This window comes from Lagopus leucura, unplaced genomic scaffold (assembly GCF_019238085.1).
Source record: "Lagopus leucura isolate 7727_CA_CO unplaced genomic scaffold, USGS_WTPT01 Super-Scaffold_100027, whole genome shotgun sequence".
NCBI classification, from domain to species: Eukaryota; Metazoa; Chordata; class Aves; order Galliformes; family Phasianidae; genus Lagopus; species Lagopus leucura.
In genome coordinates, this window is record NW_024962278.1 from 4,148,801 (window position 1) to 4,175,371 (window position 26,571).

At 37.1% G+C, this 26,571-nt stretch overlaps 1 long non-coding RNA gene across 1 annotated transcript; it reads right to left on the bottom strand.

Moving 5' to 3' along the window:
- Positions 1-246: 246 nt before the first annotated feature.
- LOC122185073 lies at positions 247-26,148 on the bottom strand. The gene is made up of 3 exons (XR_006180716.1): positions 26,121-26,148; positions 713-799; positions 247-295 (listed from the first exon to the last, which is right to left on the bottom strand). It is a non-coding gene; the product is annotated as an uncharacterized LOC122185073 (long non-coding RNA).
- Between the last annotated feature and the right edge of the window lie 423 nt (positions 26,149-26,571).

Below are 26,571 nucleotides of genomic sequence, written 5' to 3' on the forward strand. Positions count from 1 at the left end.
AATAATTCACTCAACTCTGCTGAAGGATAACACAAGAAGTTCAAAGTCATAACTGACAAGTTTATTTCAGTTGCTTGTGGGTTAGAGTTTTGTCCTGGTGATTTCAGTGAGGTAGATGATGGTTCCAAAAAAGTTTAAGCATAAGGACATGGTATGTGTATTAAGCTGTACTAATCACATAGTATGAAAAAGGGTCTTAGATGATTTAATCAACCATTTCTTATCTTATGACTCAGAAGTACATTTGCACAGCCTGCTCTAAAAGACTTCCTAAACTGTTGCTTTCTCAGGTTCCCTAAAAAAAAAAAAAAAAAAAAAAAAGTCAATGCTACTGCACTCTTATTGTCAAGCTGTAAGTACTCAAGTCATCCCTTGATATTATACATGTTTTTCATCTTCCATATAACCACTGACAAATCATCTTCATTCCTTGTTGCAGTGAATACCATAGATCTAAGGAATTATCATGAGTCCACTTAGCTTCCACTGCTTTTGCCCAAAAGAAATACTGGTTTTGCTACCTCCAGGCATTCATGAGTTCTATTCTGGACTTTTTCCAATTGATCTTAATCTTTTTCAAGTGTGATGACCCCAACTGAACAAAGGGCTTTTTACCAAAGGTTTATCTAGGTTTTCATTCATGTTCCTATTTGACAGTGTTTTGTTTATGCACTTTTGCCTTTCTTGTGAACGCATATTGTATCATTCTTACCTACTCTCAGTTTCCAGAGCTGAATTCTCCCAATTACTTATGTTCTTATCCTCACGTCCAATAACCTCACCACAATGAATCCTATTCCTGTCAAAACAACATAAAATTCTTCTCTAGATCATTGAGATCTCCATGAGATCTAATCCTATCCTTTAACACTTCAACAGTTAATTCTAATCAATTTGGTATCATCCAAAACATTTAGCATCTACGTTTTCTATTCCATTACACAGATGATTCTGGAAAAAAACTGAGCAAAAGCATGGACAGGACATAAGTTTGGGAAGTCAACTTTGAAATACCCTCCAACGTAGACTCTAACAACTTCTCTTCATCACAGAAAAAGGACAGAAAAGCTTAAACTGATTTTTACTTGAAAAAACTCCCATCATCAGTTGCTTGCTTTCTTTCATCGTCTCCTTACAAACAGCTTTGTGTGACAGGCACTCAGGCAGTTTATCATTCACAAGTATGAATGTTCTTCCACTTCTCTTGCAGGCTGGCCCTATAATCCCCAACAGAGAGGGTTCTGCATTGAGCCACCATTATTTAGACTACAGCATTTAAATTTAAGATTATAAGTTAATGCGTGAGTTCAGAGTCCAGGTAACATGCAGCATAACTAGGCTCTCTAAATTCAGTGCTACAAATAAAAACTAGTTCAAAAAGATAATTTTTCAATATTATGACCATATGAGCATGCTTTCTGATCTATTATTTCAAAACTGATCATTTTATTTACATTAGTAAGTAAGATTCATGAAACATTTTAAGCTACAAGTTTTCCTGCCAATATTTTTTTTAGCACTTGTCAGTTATGCAGATTAAAAACTTCAGGCCTGTGTGAATTGTAAACATCTGAAGAACCAAACAAAACAAACAAAATAATCTAAAGACCTTTAGGTGGTCAATTTTTTCCAATTACACACTTAAAAGTATGATGCAAACACCTTTGCTTATAACAGCAGGAACGCACTCTGTACTGCAAAAGCCAGAACAAGTTATTATGACTTGCTGAGGAAATGGAGGGATATCACAAAACAATCAACTTCCTTTATTGATTTTACACTTAGCTCATACTTGCTCGCTCTCTAAATGTAGTTCAGCTAACACTGGGAAAAGGGAATGTACTTCCGTGACATCATTTTTCACTGGCAAATGCTCATTTGCTGAAAGGTCATTTCTGTATTAAAAACTTGAAAGCAAATAAAAAAAAAACATGATGAAATTTGACACTATCATAAAAACATGCTCAAGGATATAAATGAAATAACGTTTTGTTATTTTTTTTCCTACTATTGTTACAATAAAGCAGAAATTATTAACGCTTTCAGATAAATAGGAATGCATTCTTTAAACTGCTGCAATGGACTTTTATGATTGTGACACATTATTGACAACTAGAATAAACCGGAATCATTAGAGTTAATTCTCCGAATGATAAGAGAAGTGATGATGATTTATCATGCCTTGTGGCAGTGGTGTAATCCAAACCTCAGCCAGTTCAGGGCTATGGAATGCCTGCAATCTAATAGGCATTATAAATGTTCAATATAAAGTCAGTGCTTTAAAATTTCTCAGTGATATTTTATACACAAGCATACTTTATTTTTTTACTCGTCTCGCCAGAGCTTTCTTGCATATAATGGCACTGTTTATAATTTCTTAAAGACATTAAGAAATTCTCTATATATCCCCCAGTTTACCTTTTAACAGCAGTTTGCTAGTAAGTTACTGCTTTCAGGATGGATGATGCTTGGAAACAGAGGAAACTGAGAAAGACTTGGGGGTCTGGTGGATGTAAAGCTTGATGTGAGCCAGCAGTGAGCGCTTGCAGCCTGGAATGTCAATTTATCCTGGGCTGCATGAAAACAGGGGTGGCCAGCAGGGAGAGAGAGGGGATTGTCCTCCTCTACTTTGTATTCAAGAGGCTCCATGTGGAATATTGTGTCCAGGCCTAGGGCTCCAACATAAGGAGGTCACAGAGCTGTTGAGTTGGTCCAAAGGAGGCCATGAGGACATCTAGAAGGCTCTCCTCTCCTACGAAGACAGGCTGAGGGAGCTGAGCTTGTTTGGTCTGGAGAAGAGAAGGCTTTGAGGAGACCTCAGTGAGTCAGTACTTAAAAGTAGCTCATGATCAGAAGAGAAAAAAAAAAGTCTTACATCAGCAGATAGTGACAGAAAAGGGAAGAACAGCTTTAAACTAAAAGAGTGGAGACTCAGGGTAGATGTTAGGTAGAAGTTCTTTACTCAGAGAGAGATGGGACATGCCCCATCCCCAGAAATCCCAAGACCAGGATTGTGGGGCAGCCTGATCTGGTGGATAGTAATATGAAAACAAGACTCTTTCAGAGTTCCTAAATATTAGAAGTCTGCACTTGTTTCATACATTGTGAACATCAGGGCACGAACACATCCTCATTACAAATATCCAGGCAGAGAGTCTGTCTTAGTTCTTATACAAGAGCTGCAGCTTGAATAAGGGCACAGAAACATTTCACAGCAATTCTTAATTACATGCAAACAGAAAATTGAAGTACAGTCAGTAATTCTGACAAACTATGGATTTTTGAAAGTCACACAACTCATTATCCTGTTTTGAAAATCCCATATTGAAGTACCATTTCTGTTTTCTGGTGAAGTCCAATTTATCTCAGCAAAGAATATAATCAAGGAGTGCATTTGATCTGCTTTACTCAGAGAAAAAGTACCCATCTCTGAATATCCTACTGCAGGGGCAGGAGGGGCTGGAACAGGAAGAGCGATTTTAGGCAATAGATCTGTGTGTTGGGCAGTGATTAAATGGACAAGAATCAAGGACTAAATTGTTACGCACTTGCACTTTCTGCTGTCACTGTCCAGTCATCCCTTGTCTAAATCCTTTTGTAAGAGTTCTCTTGTATGTATTTATACACTGCTACTTCTGTCATTTATTTTCCATATCTACTACAGCATACTAGATGATAGTAACAAGATGTAGAGTCTGACATTATTTATTTTAGATACACCATAATAAAAGGAAGCATACTGTATGTCTCCCCAGCCCCTATAAAAAAAGTTTAACATTCAGAGAACTACGCTCAAAATCGTATCCTTAGCTCAGTAACTGGGACACCAGAAATGTAAAAATAATAACAATAATAATCTGTTCCAGTTGTCTTCTATTTTTACTATTAATTGGAACCTATAACCTGCATTGCAAGTAAGAATATGAAAATATTTACCCGACCTTAAAGAACAGCTAAATGAATCAATCAATATATCCTCATCTCCGAACTGTCAAAAGATACAGAATTTCCTTTATAAAATTAGTACTTCAAGAAATAGAGTTTGATCTCCATTTTACTGGTTTTATACTGACACTAGTGCAATAGGTTCAGAAGAGTTATCCCAGGTTAACAGAACCATGAGATCAGAATCTCTTCTTCAGTCTTCTGCAGATATGATGGGAAGTGAAAAGCTTACCTGCGTGGACCAAGCCTGGAGCTAGTTCTTTATCGTTGCAAAGAAATACCATCTTGTATCCAAAGTGTCTCAACTGTCTGAACTATAATGGTGCCAGCAAAAGCTTCTGTATACAACAAAGTCTTCTACATAAAAGCCATAATCTCAGTCCCAGAGGGAGAGGGTTGACTTGTGCCAGCATTTGATGTTTGAAAGAGTAAGAAGGGTTAACTGAGGTCAACTGGAGGAAGCATGTGGTGGACTTGAGGGTTGAGCAGATAACTGTTTGGGATAGACTTCATGCTGACTGTGAGATAACCATCAGCAGCGATCAATAGGCAAAAGCAAAACCACAAGAGTTAAGAAATCATACAGCAGGAGCTTAAAAAAAAAAAAAATCAATTTTTTTTTTTTCCTCCCATCCAACAAACTACTAGCAAGATTATATTTGGGTCAATGTCACTCAAACTTTTCAAATCACTATGGTTTCTTGGACCTTCTGTCATACCTACTGCTCAGGTCCCTGTCATACCTATGGTCTCAGGCCCTGCCTAAAATTGAGAAAAGTTAACAAACCAGAACCAAGCGTAACTCAGTTTTCTTCTCCTCTACCACAGGTTTCACACTACCCTTCACACAGACCCTGACTCTGAAAATGTTTAGATATTTAAGCCCATTTTGTTATAGACAAGATTGCAGAACAAATATGTATTACATTATTTTTTTCTTTGACTTTGTCATTGGGATTGTTACTAGAACAAATTGGCCACTCTCATGCTATCAAATTAAGTAGTTATAATACAAATTGACAATGTGATGTGTCTTTGGAAGAAAAAGTGGTTAGGTCAAATGACCTATGCTAATATAACATGAAACCTCTACAAAGTTCATCTTGTATTCTGTAGTTTCCCATTTATTTCACTCTTCATGTGGTTTAGTAAATCTAAACAAAATACAATACTGGTAAGTTACTAGAAATACGGATCGTGGAAGACTACAGAAAAATAAAACAGGCTGAAAAACATCACGGCTGTGGTGTTCTCCACAATTTCTACATTTAATTCACTAAAAAAAGAGAAAAATTGTTATTTCAAAAGCACTTGTTTTTTCCCCACCAAAAATAATCAGGAACATTCATCATTAAATCTAAGCTGATAGCTGCGTTCACACTGGAATTTCTTTCCTATAATTAAGCGCCTAATCCAGCTGAAATGTGCATGAGAATGGAAGGGGATTTAACCCACGCTATGCCTGAAAAACATGTATGGACACAGAAAGGCCCCCCCAAGTGACAAGAAACACATAGCATATGGTCTTAAAACTTAGAGCTGGAGGCGCTGTGACTCAGGGCACAGTCCTACTGAAGAGCTTTGAAATTTCAGCTGCAGTTGAGACTTTTTCACTGAATTGTGTTCAATATTAGGGGGCATTACAGAGTTCATAATGCACTGTGTAGAAATACGGCTCCTTCAGACAATACCTACATGAAAGGAGAGTGTTTTGTCAGTAAGTCAGAGCTTTGTTTTGCTAAGCGGATCACATAAACCAAGACAGTTTTATTCCTGAATCCACTAAACAAAGAAGCCCTAGAAGGACCTCCTGAGCTCTGGTGCTCACACTCAGTACATGTTACCTAACCATTACTGTAAAACTTGCAAATATCATTTGTTCAAGCATTAGGAAGAGAAAAAAAGATAAAGAAATAAACACCAACATTTTTTCCTTTTCTCTGACTTTTATCCAGATGAAACGAGAAATACTCATAACTCAACTACAGTAGTTTTATCCTACACACACTAAACTTAAAAGATTTTGCAGACATCTTTTTTTTTCACTGAAAATACAGTCAATATTTTCTTATATGCTGCATACAAATAAAAATTCTCTTTACCATACTCATTTATCTTTCACTTGCTTCTCAGATGCTACCCAGAGCACCAGACTCATGATTGGTGGAAAACAAGTTATTCATATATATTATATATATATATATATTTATATATATGATAGTGCATAAATACTCCCTCCCTCAGCTATTACATTATATAAATGGTATCTTTCTGTAAATCACATGTAATAAAAAAAAACCTTATGTCCTGCATTCAGATGTCAGGTATCTCTCAATTCAGTCTCTCTTATTTGATTGCCCTTAGCACAGAAATCATGTTCATGTCCTCTCCTCCACTCTGGCCCTGGTCCAATGGTTTTAGGACAATATGCAGCACAAAACAGGCCCTGAAACAGATGTACATGTACGTGACTAGCTGCCAGACCATCCCCTTGAGATCATGTCTGAACCTCTAAAACCATGAACAGCAGCAACCACGAGTTTCAGAGAAGTCAGTTAAGGCTAGAAAAGACCTCTACAATCACGAAGTCCAACCATCAATCAACACAATGCAATTAATTCCACAAAGATTGTGATGAGATTGAAGTTGCAAAGCAATAGGCCATTTACTTCAGAAAAGTATTGTGTTGTTTTCCCCTAATTAACAACACTATTAATAAGCATATAATGAATAATTAAAAACTAAAAGCCTTTATTTTACTGGGAAAAAAAAATAGTAGTTCTATTTCAGGTATATATTGTAAGCTGTTTTTTATTATTATTATTACTTTGGGAGATGGGGGATAGGGGGTAGCTAGGTTTCCTTTTCTCCTACAATTTTTTATCAGACCTTCTGTAATTATGAATGGTCATGTGTCTGTTAGCTGTATCTCTGACAAATGATTTATGGTGCCTGGAGACCGACTGCAGGTGACTCTCCTCTGCGTGATACTTACTTATTAAAACATAATTTTGGTTCTTTCAACAATTGCAGAGGAAGAGAACAGAAGTGATTTCTCATTTAATTGTTCACTTTGTGGTGAAACTTTCCGTTCTAGGAAGGAGCATTACTTATAGCTATCTGAAGCACCCATATTTCCAAGAGTAGAGGATAGATTTTAGAGTCGTTGCTCAGCTGATAATATTAATAGCATTTGAGATTGAAGTTGAGAAAGCTGAAATAGCTTATACCTCTGATGAAACAGTTGTATGAAGGAGCATAATACTGTAGGAATTTATGCTGAGAAAGAAGCTTTATATACGTGTGCAGAAAAGGTATTAAAAAGACACTGCTTTCATTGGTATTTTTCTATCCATATTCTTAAAATGACTAGCATTCAACTGGCACTGAAAAATAACCATTGAACTGATCACCAATTACTTTAAAGGTTGCTTTCTTCTGATACTAGAAATTTTCTTAGGATCAGTGACTTTAGATCGGTAGCGTTACAAAAGCAGCTTTCTCAGTCTGTGATTAACCATCTCAGCCTGCACGTATTGACAATTTACACTAGCTCATGTTCTGAGGGACATCATCCCTGTAGAGCTGTTCAATAAACTGTTTTAAGGGAAAAAAAAAAAAACCCTCTCCTTAGAATTGTCAACCTACTTTACCTAATGGGGTCCATTTGGCTGCAAAAATAACATACAAGTTTAGCTGGCTGGTAAACAGATCACCAATTTTTAATGCATTCTGGCAAGAAAAAATGAAACAACAACTCAGCACATCAAAAACTTCACAGGAGTTTGTTGGATTAAAATAATGCAGAATAGAAAAGACAGTTGGCCTGGAGACATCTGACCTGGCTACCTGTGAGGTTTCCAGCTCAAGAAAAATGAAGCTGCATTGAATTTATGCCAGGTCATACTATAGCAGCCAGCTCAAACGTAAATGAAATCCTTCAAAAACAATATTAGTAAGGTGGCATATTGATAGCCAGTTAAGGTGGGCTCAAAACATGGGAGACCTTTCATCACTGTGAAAGTGTCACAGATGTACAAATGCAGAAATTGATGCACAATTACACCATAAATTTTTATCCTGAAAGCTCACTTTTCATGAGATTGAATTTTTTTTTTTTTTTTTAAACAAGCAAAATATTCACAAGCAGTTTCTGCAGTAATAAACTTCATTATCTCTGGAAATTGAATATTGAGCAACACGCTTCTTTTCTTGAACTAGCTGACCCAACAAAAATTATGGTTATTTATCAAGTAATTTTGTAATGTTCAAATGAGCAGAAGCTTAGAAGATATGATGCTAATGAGAGAAATTAATAATTTTCTCTCCTTGAAACAATTTTCTTCTAAATGCATAAAGATGCATAAGAGAGCATGTATACACATACATACATTTTCCAACTCTCAGGAGCAGCTGCAAAAAATACTAACACTCAAAACTCAGCTTTGTTTTTAGTAAAATGGTTTGGTTTTAGTAAAATCATTCGAAATTGATAGAGCTGGTGTCAAGATTGCTCTTAATAGGTAACAGTTCAGAAAAGTTACATAACAATATCTCATACATCCCACTAAAAATGTGTAATACTTATGCAAGCATAGGCTGTAAGAGGCAGCGTTTATCAAGTGCACACATGCTATTTCTTGTCAATAGATCAAGTAGAATTTTTCACAATGTTCTTCTTGCATATATATTCTTCACTCACAGAAGTAAAATTGTAACTGCATGAGTTATACAGTCTCCCTTCCCCTCTTTTCTAATGGCCAAAGGAATACTGAGCTCAGTACTGAATGACAGGTGTAACATACATCACCAGAAGGCATTTTTCTAAACGTTTTTTCTCCTAGAAGAGATAATTGCCATGACTATCTGCTGCCAAATTTCTTTGATGTAAAAGGTGGATGGTTTCACCTTTGTTTTGTTAGATTTTTTTCTGGATGGGGTGGGGAATGAAGCACATTGGTTGGAGAAATCGAACAGCATGAAACAATTATTTTAAACAAGTGTTTCAGAAGGACTGATGCCGATCCTAACAGGAATTGTGAAATTGTCCACTTTTCCCACCTTTACAGATATTCAAAGCCTTAACACTTTGTCTAAATCAGTTCATGTTTTGAGCACTGTTGATTTTACTTAAAGAGAGGACCAAGAAATAAATTAGTCCTATGCTCTAGCCCCCCTTCCCCAATTGCTCATTTTGCCAGACAGCACTTCCTAATGACATTTTGGGATATATTGCACTTGCTCATCTTCTTTGCTGTGCAACCTGTACAGACTTCATTTGCCCTCGAAAATTCACGTTTCTTCCAGTTTGAGGCTAATAGAGCAATATAAAGGTCAGTTCAGAGGAAGTTTGCTTTCACAATATTGTAGATCAGAAAGATGTTGACAATGACTTAAGTTCAATTTTATTTCTGAAGGTATGCAGATAAACCTCTCCTTTTAGACCTTACGAATTCCAGCAAATGACCAATATGCCAATCTTACCTGTATTACCTCCTCATGATAGAAAACAGTATTTGTGTTGACCAAACAGTGATAATAAGAGTTCACTCTACAGGGTTGCTTATGGCAAAGTAAACACTACGTATTAAAGAAGTAGATACAAGGTGCCAATTAATTAAAAAACTTAACAAGGGAGCTGAGTAAAGCAATTTTCTCATCCTTTGGGGTCAGGAATCCTTTGTGGATTGCTCACTGGTTGCTCTAGTAACCAGATTGTTGCTGATCACACTTCTTTTCTTCCCTGATTATGTAAGTGGTGATCGCTACTTCCCTCGGTCCCAGACAGCTCAACAAGCAGCACCCACTGCACTACTGCTGTCACAGTCAGGTTTTCCGATGGCAGGAGATACCAAGGGGAAGCCCACCTATGCTCCTGGCTCCCAGCTTGGGAAAAAACTGCCCCAGCAAGAGACAGAAGTGTTCTGCCACTTCTTTAGCAGGGATGTGAACTGGGTTGTCCTATGTGGCTGGAAGATTTGAGAGCCACAGGCATCTGATTTAAAGCTGTCATCTGAGCTGTAAATCCCCCATTAATAGGGGGAAATAAAAACTCAAAATCTCTTTTCGTACATGCAGACAAAGGCAACAGTTAAAAACTTATTAAAATGAAGCACTTAGTCTCAATGTCAGATGGAATTAATAAGCTATGTAGCCATCCTGCATTTCACAAGCCAAGGAAAAGATTCTGACAGCTTCTGGCTGTTGTGTGATGCTATCATATGAACTGAAACACACAGGTCTTGACAAGGTTTGTTACCAGAAAAATCAAGATGTCAGATTTTAAGATCTGATCAGAAGAAAGATGCCATAATCTGAAGGAAATTGATCTACATTCAAGTCAGATCAAATTCTTGACTATCCCATTACAACGACTTCATAGACATGCATTGGTAAATACAACCACAACAAGGACAGGATATTGTTTCTAGCAGAATGTGCTTCAGCTCCAAAATGGAAATAACACTGCTTCTGGTTTTGTTTTTTAAGCTAGAAGTAAAATCTTATTCTTACTGAATGCTTCCACAGAGCAAGGCTTTTTTGGAATTACTCCACATTACAAGGGAAGTTTTCATTTGAACATTTCAGATTTATCCTCTGAGCTTCCACAGACAATCAATTCTCATGTTCATTGCAAGTCAGGTGCTTTTGTTTCATTTGAGTACAGTTCTCAAACAGTTTGCTATATGAATCCTGAGAACAAATAAACATGAAAGGTTTCTGTTCACTTATTTTTGGGATTCTACTTTTGGTAACTGTAGCAAAAGCCATGAGGAACAGTTCCTAATTCATCCCATAATCTCAAAAAACAAAGAGAAGAGAAGATGCACAGACAAGAGTTGTAAGCAACTTCATAATACCTGAGATAAATAATAGAATAGAGTAAGCATTACTATAAATGAGCCGAACAGTAATATTTCATGCTTTTGTGATGCCTTGGAATGCGCAGCATTTTTTTCTCCTCATACACGTGCTCATGCATGTGTACACATCAGCTCAAAGAAGGCTTTCCAGAGGCTAATGATCTTGCTTCAGAATAAATATTTTGATTCTGGAAACTTTTGGTCCACATCTAACTTCTGCAATTCTGTGACTAGATAAGTATAGCACACCAACTACGGAACACCTTCACCCTGCTTGCTAAATCAAGCAGAAAAGACAGTTAACTCTTAACCATTGTGTTTGAGATAAAACTTAGTTCCAATCTAGATATTGTAGTTTCAAATCAGGTACTGCTAGGAAAAATCTAGAAAGATAACATTGCAAGAGGTATCTCAAAAGTAGAGACAATTTCACTAAGCATTTCCTCAGCATTCCTTTATTATTTATTATTTCTATACTAACAGACCTCAAGAAACTGGAGAATTTAAAGTTACACAAAGAATACAATCTTGCAGTCAGAGAAAACTACTACACCTAAATCAATTGCCATGAAAAATAGAGATCACCAGCAACAAAAAAAGAAATTTAATTTAGCTGTAAGAATTAAGGCCTAATGATGATCTAAATTTGGAATAATTCTGATTGTAAAGCACAGAAGAAATAGAAAAACATTTAATCCAAAAAAATTTGCTAGCACTACTGAACTGAAAAAATTGCATTCATATTCCTAAGTCCTGATTAGTGAACACAAAGTAAAGCATTGTCTTATCTTTCCTCAAGGGAAAGTGAATAGCAGCAGCATCCAAAAGTACACCTGTCCCAAATCAACCCCTCTGAATTCCTTGAGTGCCTCTTCCCCATCTCAAGGCTGGTTCAGGTAAGTCACAACAGCCACCTTGATAAGGGAGAGCACATTTACGCATTTCTCTAATCTCTTTAAAGTTTTTCAATAGTCCTAAATTAAATCCCTTTGACCCTTATTGCTTTATCCATCAGAAAATCCAGAGGATATTTGGATTCAAACATCCACTGCAGCAAAGATCTTTCATTACAACACACAAACAAGCACTTTTATTGAACAAGAACCCAATTACTTAACCCAGCTTCAAGTTTCATTCTACCCTGCTGCTTGCACTTCGACATGGAGCTACTAATCTCTTCTGGCAGGCATTGCTACATATCAGTTCTGATGCACAGAGATGATTCCTAACCTCCCTTGCAGTGAGCTACTGATTAAATAAACTGAGATGCCCATCTCAGCTGTTTTGGACCAATGAATAACATCGAGGAAATAAACTTAGAAGACAGAGCCCTTTTTAATATAAGCTGCACTCATAATTAGAAAATAAGGGGGAAACAATTCAGCTTTAAAAAAAAAAAAAAGCATAAATGGATACAGCTAAGTGTTTATATTACCTTATATAAATGATTTATTTATTACATCAGCTACAAGTTAATGTTCCTCCTTTTGTTTCTCTGTTACAAATTTGTAAACAATTTCTTTGCTATTGTAATGGCTAAGTGATGGTATAAGTTCTAAGTGCTTATTTATAAGCACAAAAACTTGAGCAGGCTCTGCGGAACTCCATAGCTTAATTAGCTTCAGTGGTATATGACCTCTGCGTTTTATCTCTTCCCCCAAATGCTGACAGAATCATCACATTCTCAAAGTATAACTACCCTTCATGCACATGGATGAAAATTGGTAGCTGATGAAGTTGGGAAACTAGATTTCAAGTTTGAGTGAAGGAAAGAAAGGAGAACAATCATACAAACAAATGATATGCAAGTCAATTCCTAAAAAAAATAGGTTATTAGATCCAGACTTTCATTAGCTTCAATAGACCCTGGACTCAAACTAGTTGTCATTTTAAGCACTCTTGATAAGGAAAGTACGCAGTATGACCAATTGTATATGAAGTACACTACTGAACAGGAGAGCGTATTCAAATAAAACAGGATCTGAAAAATGAAGAGTCACTGCAAAATGTTAGCAATAAGGAGAAAAATATGGAAAGGTTATAAACAAGAAGAGCTAGGAGAAGAGAAAGCAACAAGAGGAAGATCAAAACAAAGCAAGCAAGATGATTAAATATAAACAGCCATAAAGTAATTATATTGAATATGTGGAAGAGAACTGGTATCACCCAGGCTTCTCAACGCACAGGGAGTTACGAAATATGTACTGGGGACAGCAAGATCAGAGGCTTCTGCAATAACATCTCTACAAACAAACAGTTTAGGATTCGTATTACTACACTGTTTCTTTCTAGTTAAAAAGAAAGAAACAAGACTATTCCAAAAAAATTTAAGAAAGTTTCCAAAAGGAACCCAAACTTAAAAAACATTGCAAAATGACAAGACACGAACAATTAAAACCTAAACTATTTTACCTGCAAAAATTTTTTTTCTGCCCAACAATGCACTAAATACCTATAACATTTTTCAGATGCAACTGTGTATTTCTAATACAACATCATGAAGAACACTTCTAAGAGTTTGTTTCCAACTTTATTGCTCACAACAAACCAGCAATTTGACTTTTCCTGCCCCTATTTGGCTATGTGGTGCAGTCCTGCTCCTCTAAACAATGGAAAATGAATGAATTTACTTAGAGTAACAGGCAAATGTTTTTCATTTAAAAAAATAATAATAATTTAGCCATAAACTTCAGACTGCTGTTTTCAGAACACTCTGCATTCAGTCTGCCTTCTCAGGCATCAGGCCACAAATGTAGCAGCTTCCCTGCCACACCATTTTATTTTTCGCTGCCATGTATAACAAAAAAGTTTGTTATAAGTTCTACTTGCTTCTTCTGTCACTGAATACAGAGCACTAGATTTTTTTTCATTATTTTTGGAAACAAGTGTCAGCACTGGATTATATTAGTTAGATGGAGGTTGATTGATGTCATCAGTGCTAATTAATTATATCAATGTTTCTGTGTCAGGTTCCGTCAGCTAATGCTATGATAGCTAAATGAAGTGTCAGAAAGAACCATTTTCTTTTATTTTCAAGGTTAAGATGTCAATTACACTTTCACATAAATCCATTGGACAGGAGAAAGACTCTCTGAAGGAGGTCTTCTAATTGTGTTCATTACTTTTGACAGCGTAAAACAAATTAAGAAAACAGGGCAACAATCTTCAGAAGCAAACATGAAGCATAAAACAGCTTCTTATCATTACTGCGGGACAATGTGGGAAGCTGCAGACCTATTGGTGTATTTACATCAAAGATGTAACTTCTGTTTGCCCGTGTCAACCAATACACTGCAAAGGTAACCAAAAGTGTCACCCATGTTTCATCTGTTTCTGCAATTAGAATACTTTGCTAATCTACATGGAGCACAGCTGATGTCCATGTTGGGTGAATGCTAAGTGGCTTTACTGCTATGTCACACTCAGATTTTTCCCTTGCAAGAGGCAACTTTCAGTGAAGACATAAGTGAACTGAAAAGTCCTAATAGTAAGATGGATGAATAGGTTATAGTTCATGCAAATGATTTTCCCCTCCAATACAAAGTATTCATTAGCAAAGATCCTGCAAGAAGCCAATCATCTGGAAGCGTATGCACATAACAAGTTTAATTTGGAATTAGTCTCTTTACTACATACAGTAACACATATGCTCTTCAACCACTTCTTCTAGGAACATAAGATCATACGAAACAGAAAGATAAATGCTCTTCCCTTCACAAGAGAAGCAGCTGGCTTCAGAACTTCTGCCTTGCTATAAAGCACAAGTAATATGATAAATATTATGCCTTCTATTTCTATAAGGATGCACAACTTATTTCAAGTTTTATAAGTAATAGGTGATAAGAAAAACTTACTTAAATAGAATTGCTTTACTATAGAATCCTAACAACATCTCACAGCACTGGAAGATACAGCCAGAAGGTTACACTGAAAGACGTGCATGAAATTCATTACACAAGTATGCGCATTTATCACAAAAGCATGGCCATGTATCATAAAAAAATAATCTTCTTTCTGTCTACCACGATTCTAACAATGACAACGAAACATGAACATTTTGGGACTTGCCTTGCATTCTCTGTACCATACACCTAAATATGCCTGTTACACTAAGAGGTCAAATGAAATACACTTTCATAATACAATCACCCATTAATAAATAATTAACACTTTTGAAAGAATTGCAGCTAATAAAGATGTAACATGCCCAAACAGGAAAATCCCACTAGACAGTGTCGACTGAGCGCTAACAAAAAGACAGAAATTCTCACCTAACTACAGTCAGTACTTTAAGTGCAACACAAATACATAAATCAGAAGGTGTGATCAGATGCTCACTTTGGAAACAACCACTTCACCAACTGTCACTGCGGCTTCTTCCAGAGAGCTGGAGCACTGCATCACACGACTACGTCCCGCTCATTTCAGTGGAATCCGTGAGTTATCCTACCCTACTGTGGCAGGCGATATAAATATCAGTCCCCAGCCTGAGCATGTGGCCAATCACACACTGCTAACACAAACACTGTGTTCTGCAGCAGGCATTAGGAGTAAAGCAAGCTAAATGCTACTTCTATTTCTTGTGAGCCGTTCAGGGAAAAGAAAAGGAAAAAAAAGCTATTGCACATTTATAGGTGGTAGCCCTATGCCCGCATATTTGAAAGCTAAATTCCTCTGGATAGAGTAAAGAACATACACAATCATAGTTTGTTTCATAACAATATTTATGATTTTTCTCTTAATAAAAATATTGGTATTTGGGATATTATTTGCCCCAGGTACTAAGAAAAAGTCACAATCTTCCTTGCTTTTTAGACTTTGTCATTACTTTTTGATTAGAATTCAGCTGACAATACAAACCGTAATAGAAAGCACACACAGACGTTGCAGTACAGGGATGTAAAAGAGCAGAAAATAAATAAATAATTGGAGAAAACCTCTCACTTTTGAGAGAAGAAAATAGAAAATGCACACATGCAACTCCTGGAGGAAAAAAAAAAGGCTAATGTTACACAATGTCATATAGTTTTTATGCCATTCAAGCAGTCTCATTTATGTTTAGTGCAGCTCTTTGATTTTCTAACCATCCTATAGATGTTCTTTGAGATGACCCTGTTAGGAATTAATAATTCACAGAGATATCAATGCTTGTTATAGTTTTGAGATTAGATAGCATTAAGAAAATCTATTACAGTATATTGTAAGAAACAATAAATGATTAAAGCATCTTGCTTGTGAATTCATGATCTCCAAGACGCGTGTTTATACACACAGCATTTTAAGAAGGCACCAAGAAAGCAAAAAAAAAGAAAATCAGAATTGGTTTTGTCACTTGAGTAGATTTTAACGTGTAAAAGCTTCTCCAGAAAAAGCATATGTATACTGATGTGTAAGCTTTTACAATCCAAACACAAACTAAATGTTAACTTCTTACCAATATCTCAGCCCTCCAACTGGTTCTAACAGAGCTATGAAATGAATACAAGACCAAGTTGTGAATGAACAAGAAGAAACAAGTATTTTCACTTACGTATTTGTATTAAATACTAGAACAATTTAGTGTTACTACCTACAGGACTGTAATAACAGAAGGAGCTTTGTCCAGAGGCTGACAAGCTGAATACACTTCTTTGTTGTTTAATTTAGTTATTTACAGCTTGAAGTGTAGAGCAGTTGAGTAGAACAACTCATAAACCTTACTAATACCTCCCCTGTGTAGTTATAGCTAATGGCGTATTTTCATCCTTAACAGGAAAATTAGAGGGAGAGAAGATCACATTTACTTCATTCTGTGCATTTGGAAGAGCACAGATATCACATTTAAAGCCTTGCTATTATTAACCAACTGTGAAATAATACCGGTATTCCTAAAATTACCTTGATTTCAAGTGCTTGACTACAAGAACAAGCCTGTTGAAAAGGAAACTAGCCAAAATGCCCCTCGTAAATAAGGACATGGGACTGTCCTTTTATCTTACTCTCAGTGTTCCCAGAGAAATATAAAAAAAATGCTGAGTTGCCCTAATGCCAGGAAGGCTAAACAAACTAGAGGAATCTCCATGCAATGCAACTGTGTTAGCCATTATGCTTCTAGATTTGCAAAACTATCACAGAAATGTCAGAGCAGATTACTACATGCCATAATCACATCTTCCTCCCTAGTTCTCCATTTACTGACATTGAAAAATGATGTTGTAATTGTAGTAGATGGAAGGTAATGTCATTAGCATGCTTGGAAACCAGCGCAGAACCAAACAAAAGAGAAAATGTTTAGCGTTTATTAAAGGATCTACTTGTCAAACACCACGGCATCTAAAAGTTGCATTTTCTGTGCTCGTGGAAATGTGCACAATTCTTCATGTACCACAGGCTTTCCCCGCTGTAGCAGAGCTGTTCAGTAAGCAGCTGTCTCTCCATACAACGCGTGCCCTTCAGAGCAGCTATTTCCACAGCTCTGGTGGGTACATCCAGCTGAGGCAACTGCCATCTGTGCAGGTTGGTGGACACAGAGGAAGTTTTCTTTTGAGTATTCATTGTTCTCTTGAAGCACACTTAATAAGCATCGTTTTTACTTCCTCATCTGAGACAAACTCTAATACTGCGAATTTAGCTAAAGACAGAACAAGCCTGTTGAGTTCATTTCTCCTACAGCTCACATTTACATCACTGCTTACTGGACTACATGTCCATCTGTGAGTGCCCACTTTGCTCTATATGCCTCTTCTCCACAAAGGTCGTTGTGTGAACGCAGCACTCATCCAAATTGATTTGTCTGCACCTATTTTGTCTTCTGATGTTTCAGTACTGGCTTCATACACCTACTGCTTGAGCTCATTGGCAACCAATAAATGCTGAAGTATACTCAAAAGCTCCTAGAGATGCCAAAAGGATGCCAAAAGACCTTGAACAAAAAAACTGAACCAGAATATTTTCCTCTGAAGTGCAAACAGTGGAGAAGCAAAGCAATTTATCTTCTTTTCTTGACTAGACTGATACTGAACTAAAAATGAAAGATTTGCAGTAAATGTCCATTTTAATTAGAAATGGATGCTACAAATTCTAACTTGCCCCTTGTTCTCATGTCTGTTAATACTTGCATAACTCCAGAAAGGAAGGTGCAAAAAGTACCTCTGTTCTTGGAGATACTGAAATCTGGAGGGAAAAGGCCCTGGGCAGCCCTCTGTAACACCAGTGTCAGTCCTGAGAACAGCCAAGGACTCGGCGAGATGAGCTGCAAAGGTTCCTGCTGTCACAGTGCATGGGCAGCTGCCCAGCCCCAGCCAGTGCTGAGCCACCAGGACTACCCCAACAAATAGCATCACAGCAGGTCAAGCAATGCAAGGAAGACTGGTCAGCCTCCAGCCTGCACTGCTAGACAATGTGACCTTCGCATGGAAACGTGCTGAACACTGCAGATAGGAAAAGGAATATACCAGGGACTCGGCTTACAAAAACAAAGAAAGAAGCCCTCAGGTCTTCCTGATTTATTTATTTTTGGTTCTTTATGGTACATTGAGTGCATCTCCTCAAAGAAAACCAGTAATCTAAACAACTGACGATGGTATTTTGAGTCTGACTGAAAATTTGGATGCTGTGGTTAAAATATTTTAACTTGAAGGACTAATTAATATTTGGAAAGGGTAAGTTTTTTTTTTAAGGTTCAGTGCACAGCTACTCATTAAGCACAAAATTGCATCTTCAGTAATTGCTTGTAAAAGCTGAAAAAAATGGTAAACATTTTCATAGTACAAGCAAGAGTACACTGCAAAGCAGGATATGAGATTCTCTCTTCGAAAAAGAAACAAAAAAAAAATGGAGCCAACTATGCAAGGCTTAAGCTCTTCCACAGTTCATTAAGATCTAGTTGTTCTTTGTAGATTCCCTAGCTGAGGCACAAAGCACACAAACAGACCAACAGCTACAAATTTACTGTAGGACGAGGAGGAAAAGGAACCCCAACTTCTTCCCAAACTGTGAGCAGAGGAAGGAGCTCTCCTGCCACACAGCCATCCCAGCCTGCCGGCAATGCCAAGCCCTGGCACCCATGCAGAGAGCCTGGGGTCAGGGAAGGCAGAAGGGGATTCCCACCAGGGCAGGCACTGGCACTAGCAGGCAGAAGGGCACTGGCTGGTGGGGAGGTGAAGTACCTCGCTCAATGTGCCAGGTAGAAGCTCTGCATCCACATTTCTAATGCAGGGCTTAGCTGCAAGAGTTGAGAACCATTTCCAAGAGAGCAGAGACTGAATTCAAAGAAGATAAGCTTTTTGATACAGCCAGCCAGCATATTTGCATGCAAATCATCTCAATCAAAGCTGATTATCTACTTGTATGTATAAAATAATTCCCATTTCCTCATAAGACGTTCTGAAAAAATATTAATTTAACTATGAAATATCCTGTTCCAGAGGGATTTTTTGGCTATAAAAACAAAGTGACCTTTCATATTAACATTGATTCAAAATGATATTTTTATTTCATTTTGAAATGTCATTTTGTTTCTTTTTTTTTTTTTTAAACTACCAAACCAAAATGAAATGACATTTTAACTGTAAATTCAATGAGAAGAACTATGTATTCAAATGCCAAACTAAAACAGGAGTCACTTCTCATTACATTATATCTCCCCAAAACTTTAGAAACATGTTTTGTTGGTTTTGGGTTTTTTTTACCTCAAAAAAAAGAAAAAGTTTTCCGAGATTCCCAATTTAAAATTTATACTGGAAAATAGAAAACAGCTGCTTCCACTGTAATTACAGTTTATCGATAAGAAGAACAATAAGGGCATGGAACATCATAGGTACAAATGGTATAAAATCCAAACTGACAGTTTCATCTCTCCACATGTGGCACAACTAGCTAAAAAAAGAAACAAAAAAAAAAAAAAAAAAACAAAGAAACAAACAGAACACCTCATCCACAGCTCTGCCTCCTGCTCAGCCTGAAGATAAGGAAGAAAATCTAAACATGACCTACATTTTGAGAGGGGTTTTTTCCCTGTCAAAGTGATAAACTTACTATGGTTTATCTCTCACATGACAGTAGTACCTCTTCAGCGATGAAATATCACTGTTTTCAATGACTTTTTTTCTAATTTTCATAAAAAAAAAAAAAAAAAAAAAAAAAAAAAGAACTGAAGCTATGCCTGCAAGGTATTCATTTTATATACACATTCTTACCGTTTTCTGTATTTTAAATAATTTTTCCCTTCAATTAATCAAGCATATAAGGCACATACTCCACTGTCTATGCAGGTATGCAGTGTAACTGATACTAAAATAAAGTTTTAGGATTTAAAAGAGTAACCACACAATGGGAGACCTTCACAGAATTCTGTCAAGCTAGAATTATAATCAGAAATCCTATATAACTCAAATCTCTTGACCTTGGAGCATTTTTCTATTTCAAGAAAGGCCCAAAGCGTCCACTGTATGCTTGGGGTGACAGCCACTGGAGAGCACAAAGCCAAACCATAGGGTCTGTAACTGCCACAATGTCTGAGTTTCCAACTACAAGCCATCCACAGTTGTGGGCAAAGCAGGAAACAGGACTGCAAAGCGGCTGACTTGTTGCAAAGTACTGCAAAAGGTCTGCACCACACACAACCTGGGCTCCTGTTTTCCTTTCCTTACTATGGCCCACCCTAAAAAAATTGTGACAAGCATTATTAAAGTATTTGGAGAAACAAAAAGCTCAGTGAGACAGAGTGCCTGCCAGCTGCCATTCTGCAGGGCCGCAGAGAGGATTATCATCTTAGAGAAAAAAAAAAATAGAAAAATTATAAGAAAAGAGTGGGAACTGGGAAAAACTTCTCTCCTGGAGAGCTAGCTCTCTTACTGAATTACTGCCGAGTTTTGCTAAGGCACAGTGAAAACTAAGTAGGGGAGAAGGGAGGAGAACGAGCCAGGGAAGCGTCCTGCTGTGCGCATGGGAGCCGAGCACAGCAGCGGGCTGCTCCACAGCCCGAGCGCCGGCCCCGCCGCTGCCTCCGCGCGTCCCCTGCCTGCCAGCCCCGCCGCCTCACGCTGCCGGATTAGCAAACACTCGTGCTGTAGTTTTAGAGCTGAATAACAGCGCGGCTAATCGAAATGATAACAACCGCCACCTAACTGATAATTGCTCGTGTTCCCCAGGGAGGATGTGATCCATTATGAGCTATTATCACATCTTTCACAGCCCCCTTTGTTTAGCTCTTACAGGACTGTGATCATAAACGGTTTTAGCTCTTCATTTCCTTATTATTTCTCAGGGATTAAAGCAAATACTTCTCGCTCGATATCCCTTCTTCCCCCACTTCTAATTATTTCTTGAAAATTATTACTATTTTCTTTTATCAGGAAGCATTTCTATGGAATTTAGTCATCAGAAATGATGAAAGTTTTTCATTTTACAGAAAGAACTCTGAAACTATGTCAAACTTATTGAGATGGGATTTTCAAGAGACTAACATTAGCAATAGAAATCCTACTGAAAGGCATTCAACCCGAATGAGTTATGAAGCTGCTCATCAACACAGCATATGAAGATTATTTTTCTTAAAAAGGTTGAAAGTGCAACCCCTTGTCCTGTCTGATGCCTAATACCCAAAAGCATTCCCCTAAATATGACCAGGAACTCATATTCTTGGTAAAAATCTCAAAACTAAAGGCAACTGGGCACTTTCTGGCTCACATAAGAGTGGTAAACATGCACTGCAGCTCCAGTATCCGCCTCACCCTACAGAATCTGAGCTGCTGCTGACTCTTCTGAAAGGAAAAATGCATTCATTTCCTGCATGATTTAAGGAGCCCAGTAAGTACTGGGCAGCCCTTCAGCTTCACATGTAGTTGGCAAGATGCACCTACATATTTACATCCATCACACTGATCACAATAATTCCCTGGCTTTTAAAAGTATGAAAATCACCTTATAATAGAGTTTTTCCTTCTTCCTGTAATTAAAATAGGTAATCACTCTCAAATAACAGGAAAGAAGCACTTCAGAATCAGTCCAGTGAACAACACTGACAATACTGCTCTTAGGAGATGTGGTGCAAGCCACAAAAAGTAGGTCTCTGCCTTGATGCACCATGCTGGGAGCTGCTCTTTTTGTACAGGTAAAGAAGTGCTCACCAGAGAAGAATCAGCTTGGCTTCCAGCTTTATAAAAACTTTCCCAGACTGCCCTGCTGACCCAGCAGGTATTTCCATTAGGAGTTGTCCCCCGTTTCAGCTCCTGTGATACATCTTCAAAACATTCTGGTTCAGGGTATGCATTGCTACTTTATCCATCAAACAGAGGCAGGGCAGAAACCAGCCACATGTCCTGCTTCTGTAACACACCTGTCCCTTGCCAAGATGCTTCTGCATCACTGTTATTTTCTTGTCATTTCAGAGTAGAACCGTAAGTTCTTAACTTTGGTCCAGTTTAATAATTCGCTGAAATGAAGAACAAAAATAGCTAACCTGCGCAAAAACCATTCCCCCCCCATTGGAAAATAGTATTTTGTTTCTATGGAAATGGTATTTTATTCACCACTTTCAATTGAGTGGAGTTGCATCAATCCTGATGTTTTAAGACGGGTTTCTTTTCTTTTTTCCTTCCACAAGTGAAAGAAAACAGTTTAAGACTATAAACACAAAGCTATTGTTTTATTTAGTGGAAGGGTGAACATCTATCTAAACAAACATCTGGACAAACAGGTGCTCTCTCATTCAATATCCTATTAATAATTCCACATTTTACTCTTTCTTGTTAATTCCAAATGATTTGTGATAGATTTAAATCACAGTGGTATAAAATGTCACCTGCTGATATCAACATTTATCTCCAAAGTATCCTAAGCATTTTGGTTTATTCTGTGTCTACAGCTCACCTCAAATATCGTGAGCTAAGTTCAGTCAATACTGGAGAGACTTCAAATCAATACCTGAGTAACGCAGAGGAGCATCAGTTATTTAGCAGGCGATACTTGACTCTGTCATTTGAAAGTACAGTCTCATGGTTGGTACGTGTTAGTTTGGTGTGGTTTTATTTTTGAGGGGGTGGGAAGGACTGACTGTTCATTTGCTTTTGTGTTTGTTTTTTTTTTTTTAAGAAGTAGCACATGAGATTTTGACTATTGTCTGACAAGAATTTCTCCAGTTCCTTTTTCTTAAAGAGCATTATTGATCTAAGCACATCAGCCAAGTGCCAGTACTCATAATTATGTTCTCAGCTCCCTACGTTCAGAATGAAGCTTTGGTTGGACACAGTGATCAGAGAGCACACCACTGAACAGCTGCCATTCCCTGTTCCAAAGGCGACCGACTGAACATCAGTGCCATATGATGTGGCTCCTGCATTTTCCTTACATATCTTACAGAATTGTTCTGCCTTGTGACTGAGTCAGTTCATTGTAATAGTAGGCTGTAGGATGAATGGTGGTGAAGGAGTACAAGATTAATGCACTTACTGAAATTAGAAGAAATACAAACTTCGTCACTGAAATACACTCAAGCCAGACTTTTCTAGACTACTAATTTTGTCAGAGAAGAAAGGGAATAAAGACTTTCTTTTCATAAACTCAACTGCAAGGAAAGCAGTTTATACTGGTTTAAATTAAGAGATATCAGTCTGAACCCTTACCCAAATTTAGTAATTCTGAAGAATTACTTATGTGTTTTTGAGAGGTTATTTCAAGTAAATTATGAATATATATAGTGCTTTCACCACTACTTTTTGCTGTGAGAAAGCATGCTGGTATTTTGGATACAATAGAGATCTTAAATTAAAAAGAAAAAAGAACAGACAGTAAGAAAAAATACATGACTCTCCAAGTAGCTTCATTTATTTTTATTTGACGTTATAGACTTGTAAGCAGCCTGTGACCACTGGTAGTTATATCTCCAATACAGAACTACAGACCAGCTCAGTTCTGTACTGTTCATCAGAAAACAGAGCAAGGATCTTAAGATTAAGTTTTAGCATCTTTCCAAGTGCATAAATGTAATTCCCCCAAACTTAAGATCAGGCACTTGAGCTAATTCTATTGCCAAAGTTACAAAACTGAGAAAAAAGTGTCAAGTTTCCCATTTGTGCCACATTCACTCATTGGATCAAGCTGAATCCTGTTTGAACTTCTTAGAGTAAGAGTACAGTTCAGACTGGCATGATTACTGGCAAGCTGTTCCTTAAAATTTAAGTCCACTGAATTGTACTTTTATGTGAATCATGAGATAATTCAGGTGGGAAAGACATCAGGTCATCCCCAAATGTGACAAAACACAAGCCTTCCCACAGACTAAGTAGGCTGCAGCACCAGTGAGGACAACTATTTGTATTTTTTGAATAAATTGTGAATCTAATAGAAAATGGGCACGAAAATAGAGATCAACCAACACAAGTCAACAAATGCAGTCATTAAAAAAAATAAAATAAATGGAAGCACCTTTTTCCTACACTGACAAATTAGAAAGAAATGGAAATTTTGCTGTCAGTAGCACAGGAAAAATGAAAAAACTGGACCCTCCAACCTGCACATTTAAATTATCAGGTGTTGTTTAGGGTCAGCATCCAATTTCTCCATTTCTGAACACATGAAAAAGCTTCTATAGACCCAGAAAATTAAAAAAAAAAAAAAAAAAAAAAAAAAAAAAGCATTTGGAAATTAAGTAGTATATATTAATTCTCTCCATCATTTCAATTGTAGCCCTTTCAATCTAATAGATAGCATGCTATTTCTTATAAATATTTTCACTGAAAGACCATCACTACCATTTTTTGAACTCCTCTAGTTCAGATTTTATTTACAACAATATCTGGCAGATAGTGATGTGTCTGAAACCTGATTTCATATGCTGTGCACTTGTGATGTACATCGATGTACGTAGGCATGTATTTAGGAGGGAACAGTTCACCTCTCTAAGCGTAACTCCCTTTTAACTTACGAATTCAAGAACTGTTCCCTTCATGGAGAACTGCATGTATGCTTCACAGCTATTTGATATGGGCTTCTGTGAGCCATGATGGCCACCTAGTACTGAATTATTCCATTTATAAGCAAACAGTAGTCAAAAGGAAGAGATGTGTACTATTTCAGAATTCCTCACACTGTTTTTAAGAACTTGAATCAGTAGCTACACTTTGAAAATCATCAATAGAAAATACATAACATCACATATCCAGAACATCCTAGTAACTCTAAAATTCACACCATGTGAATTTTCAACCAAACTCCATTAAATAAACATTGTCAGAATTGGTAAAACACACTGAAGTACTGAACCGCTCAGCAGATGTGCTGTGTAGGAAGTTGTTTTATAGAAAAGGAATTCAGCTAAGTATGAGGGCTACACACTCAGAGGCAGTTCTGTGGTTATGTTTTTTCTGTATAACAGCTGTTTCTGTTATTCAATCAAGTTACTCTTCTGATTCAAGCAACTGAAAGAGTTGAATCTCTATTTGGATTAAACAATGCGATTTTTTAGTATTTGAAAATCAAATAGTAACGAAAAAAAAGAGCGAGTACAAGAATGACAACAGTTACAACCCTTAACTCTGGTAAAACATGACCAAACAAAGCCCAGTCTGTTGCAGGGTCATCCATTACTAATTTTCCCTCAGTCAGACACAAAATTCCCTTGCCAGCTTTCAGCTCTCCAGAGCAAGAAAAAAGTGAACAGATACATCAATACTTCATTTTCACATTACCTTAATCCTCAAGTGCTATTTGCTGCTGAACCATGGCCAAATGCAGTAACACTACACTACACATAAAGTTTACTGCACAAAACGTAGAACAGAAAATAGAACAGATTTGAAAGTAATTATGTCATAAGTGTAAGATGTAATTACTAAGGAACCAGAACTATAACATGCTCCTGAATAGAGAAAGGATCAGACATTACTGAAAAATCCCTGCAGAATGTTCTTTAAATGACAACATCTAGAAGAGTTAGCAAGATGTCTCGTATCTCTTCCTTTTCCATTGCAAATTCATTATTATATTTTGTTTGCTAAGGCAACACACTCAAATTTGACACCACTAATGATGCCAAAAACATCACAGAATGAATAAAGGCACAGAAGGATAAAGAACAGGTAGATCTTGGAACCCCTGGATTTCGAACGCCTCGTGCTGCTTGTAACTGTCTGACAGACTGACTGCAGAAAGATTTATGGAATTGTTCATGAAGAAGTTGCAAAATAAATTCCAAAAGCAGAGGAGATGAAAACAAAGGAACCAAAGGAGATGGGACTGTAAAATGCAGTTAATGAAAATAAAACCTTCTGAATACGTGTCAGATGTCAGAGAATTACATTTTATATTACAAGTGAATTAATCAGATATTCTTACCAGAAGGAGTGCTTTTTGATGTTCTCTGATGTGAAGTAGCTAACTTTTCACCTGAAAGAGCATAAAATAAAGAGTACATTAGAAAATGGGATGCAAAAATGATCAAGTCACAACTTAAGTGTTACTTAGATTACTTATGTAGCATGAGTATGATTCATTCAGGAATAAGAATGTTTATTAATGATAGTATTTCTTTTTCATAACAAGCTTATTCTGTAACAGTATTTTTCCATCAAGTTCACAGGAAGGCAGACATGTGCACAAGGGCAGAGCAGCTATTTTGCTTGCTTACTTGCTGTTTCTGTTGCAGAGAATATAGGATTGCAGCTGTGGACATAAAGCACCTTGTATTAATAACACAGATATAAGAAAGGATAACAGTTAAAAAAAAACAATGCAAAACAAGTGTGTTTACACCATGGAGTTTAAGGTGTTGAGAATTATGGGGGAA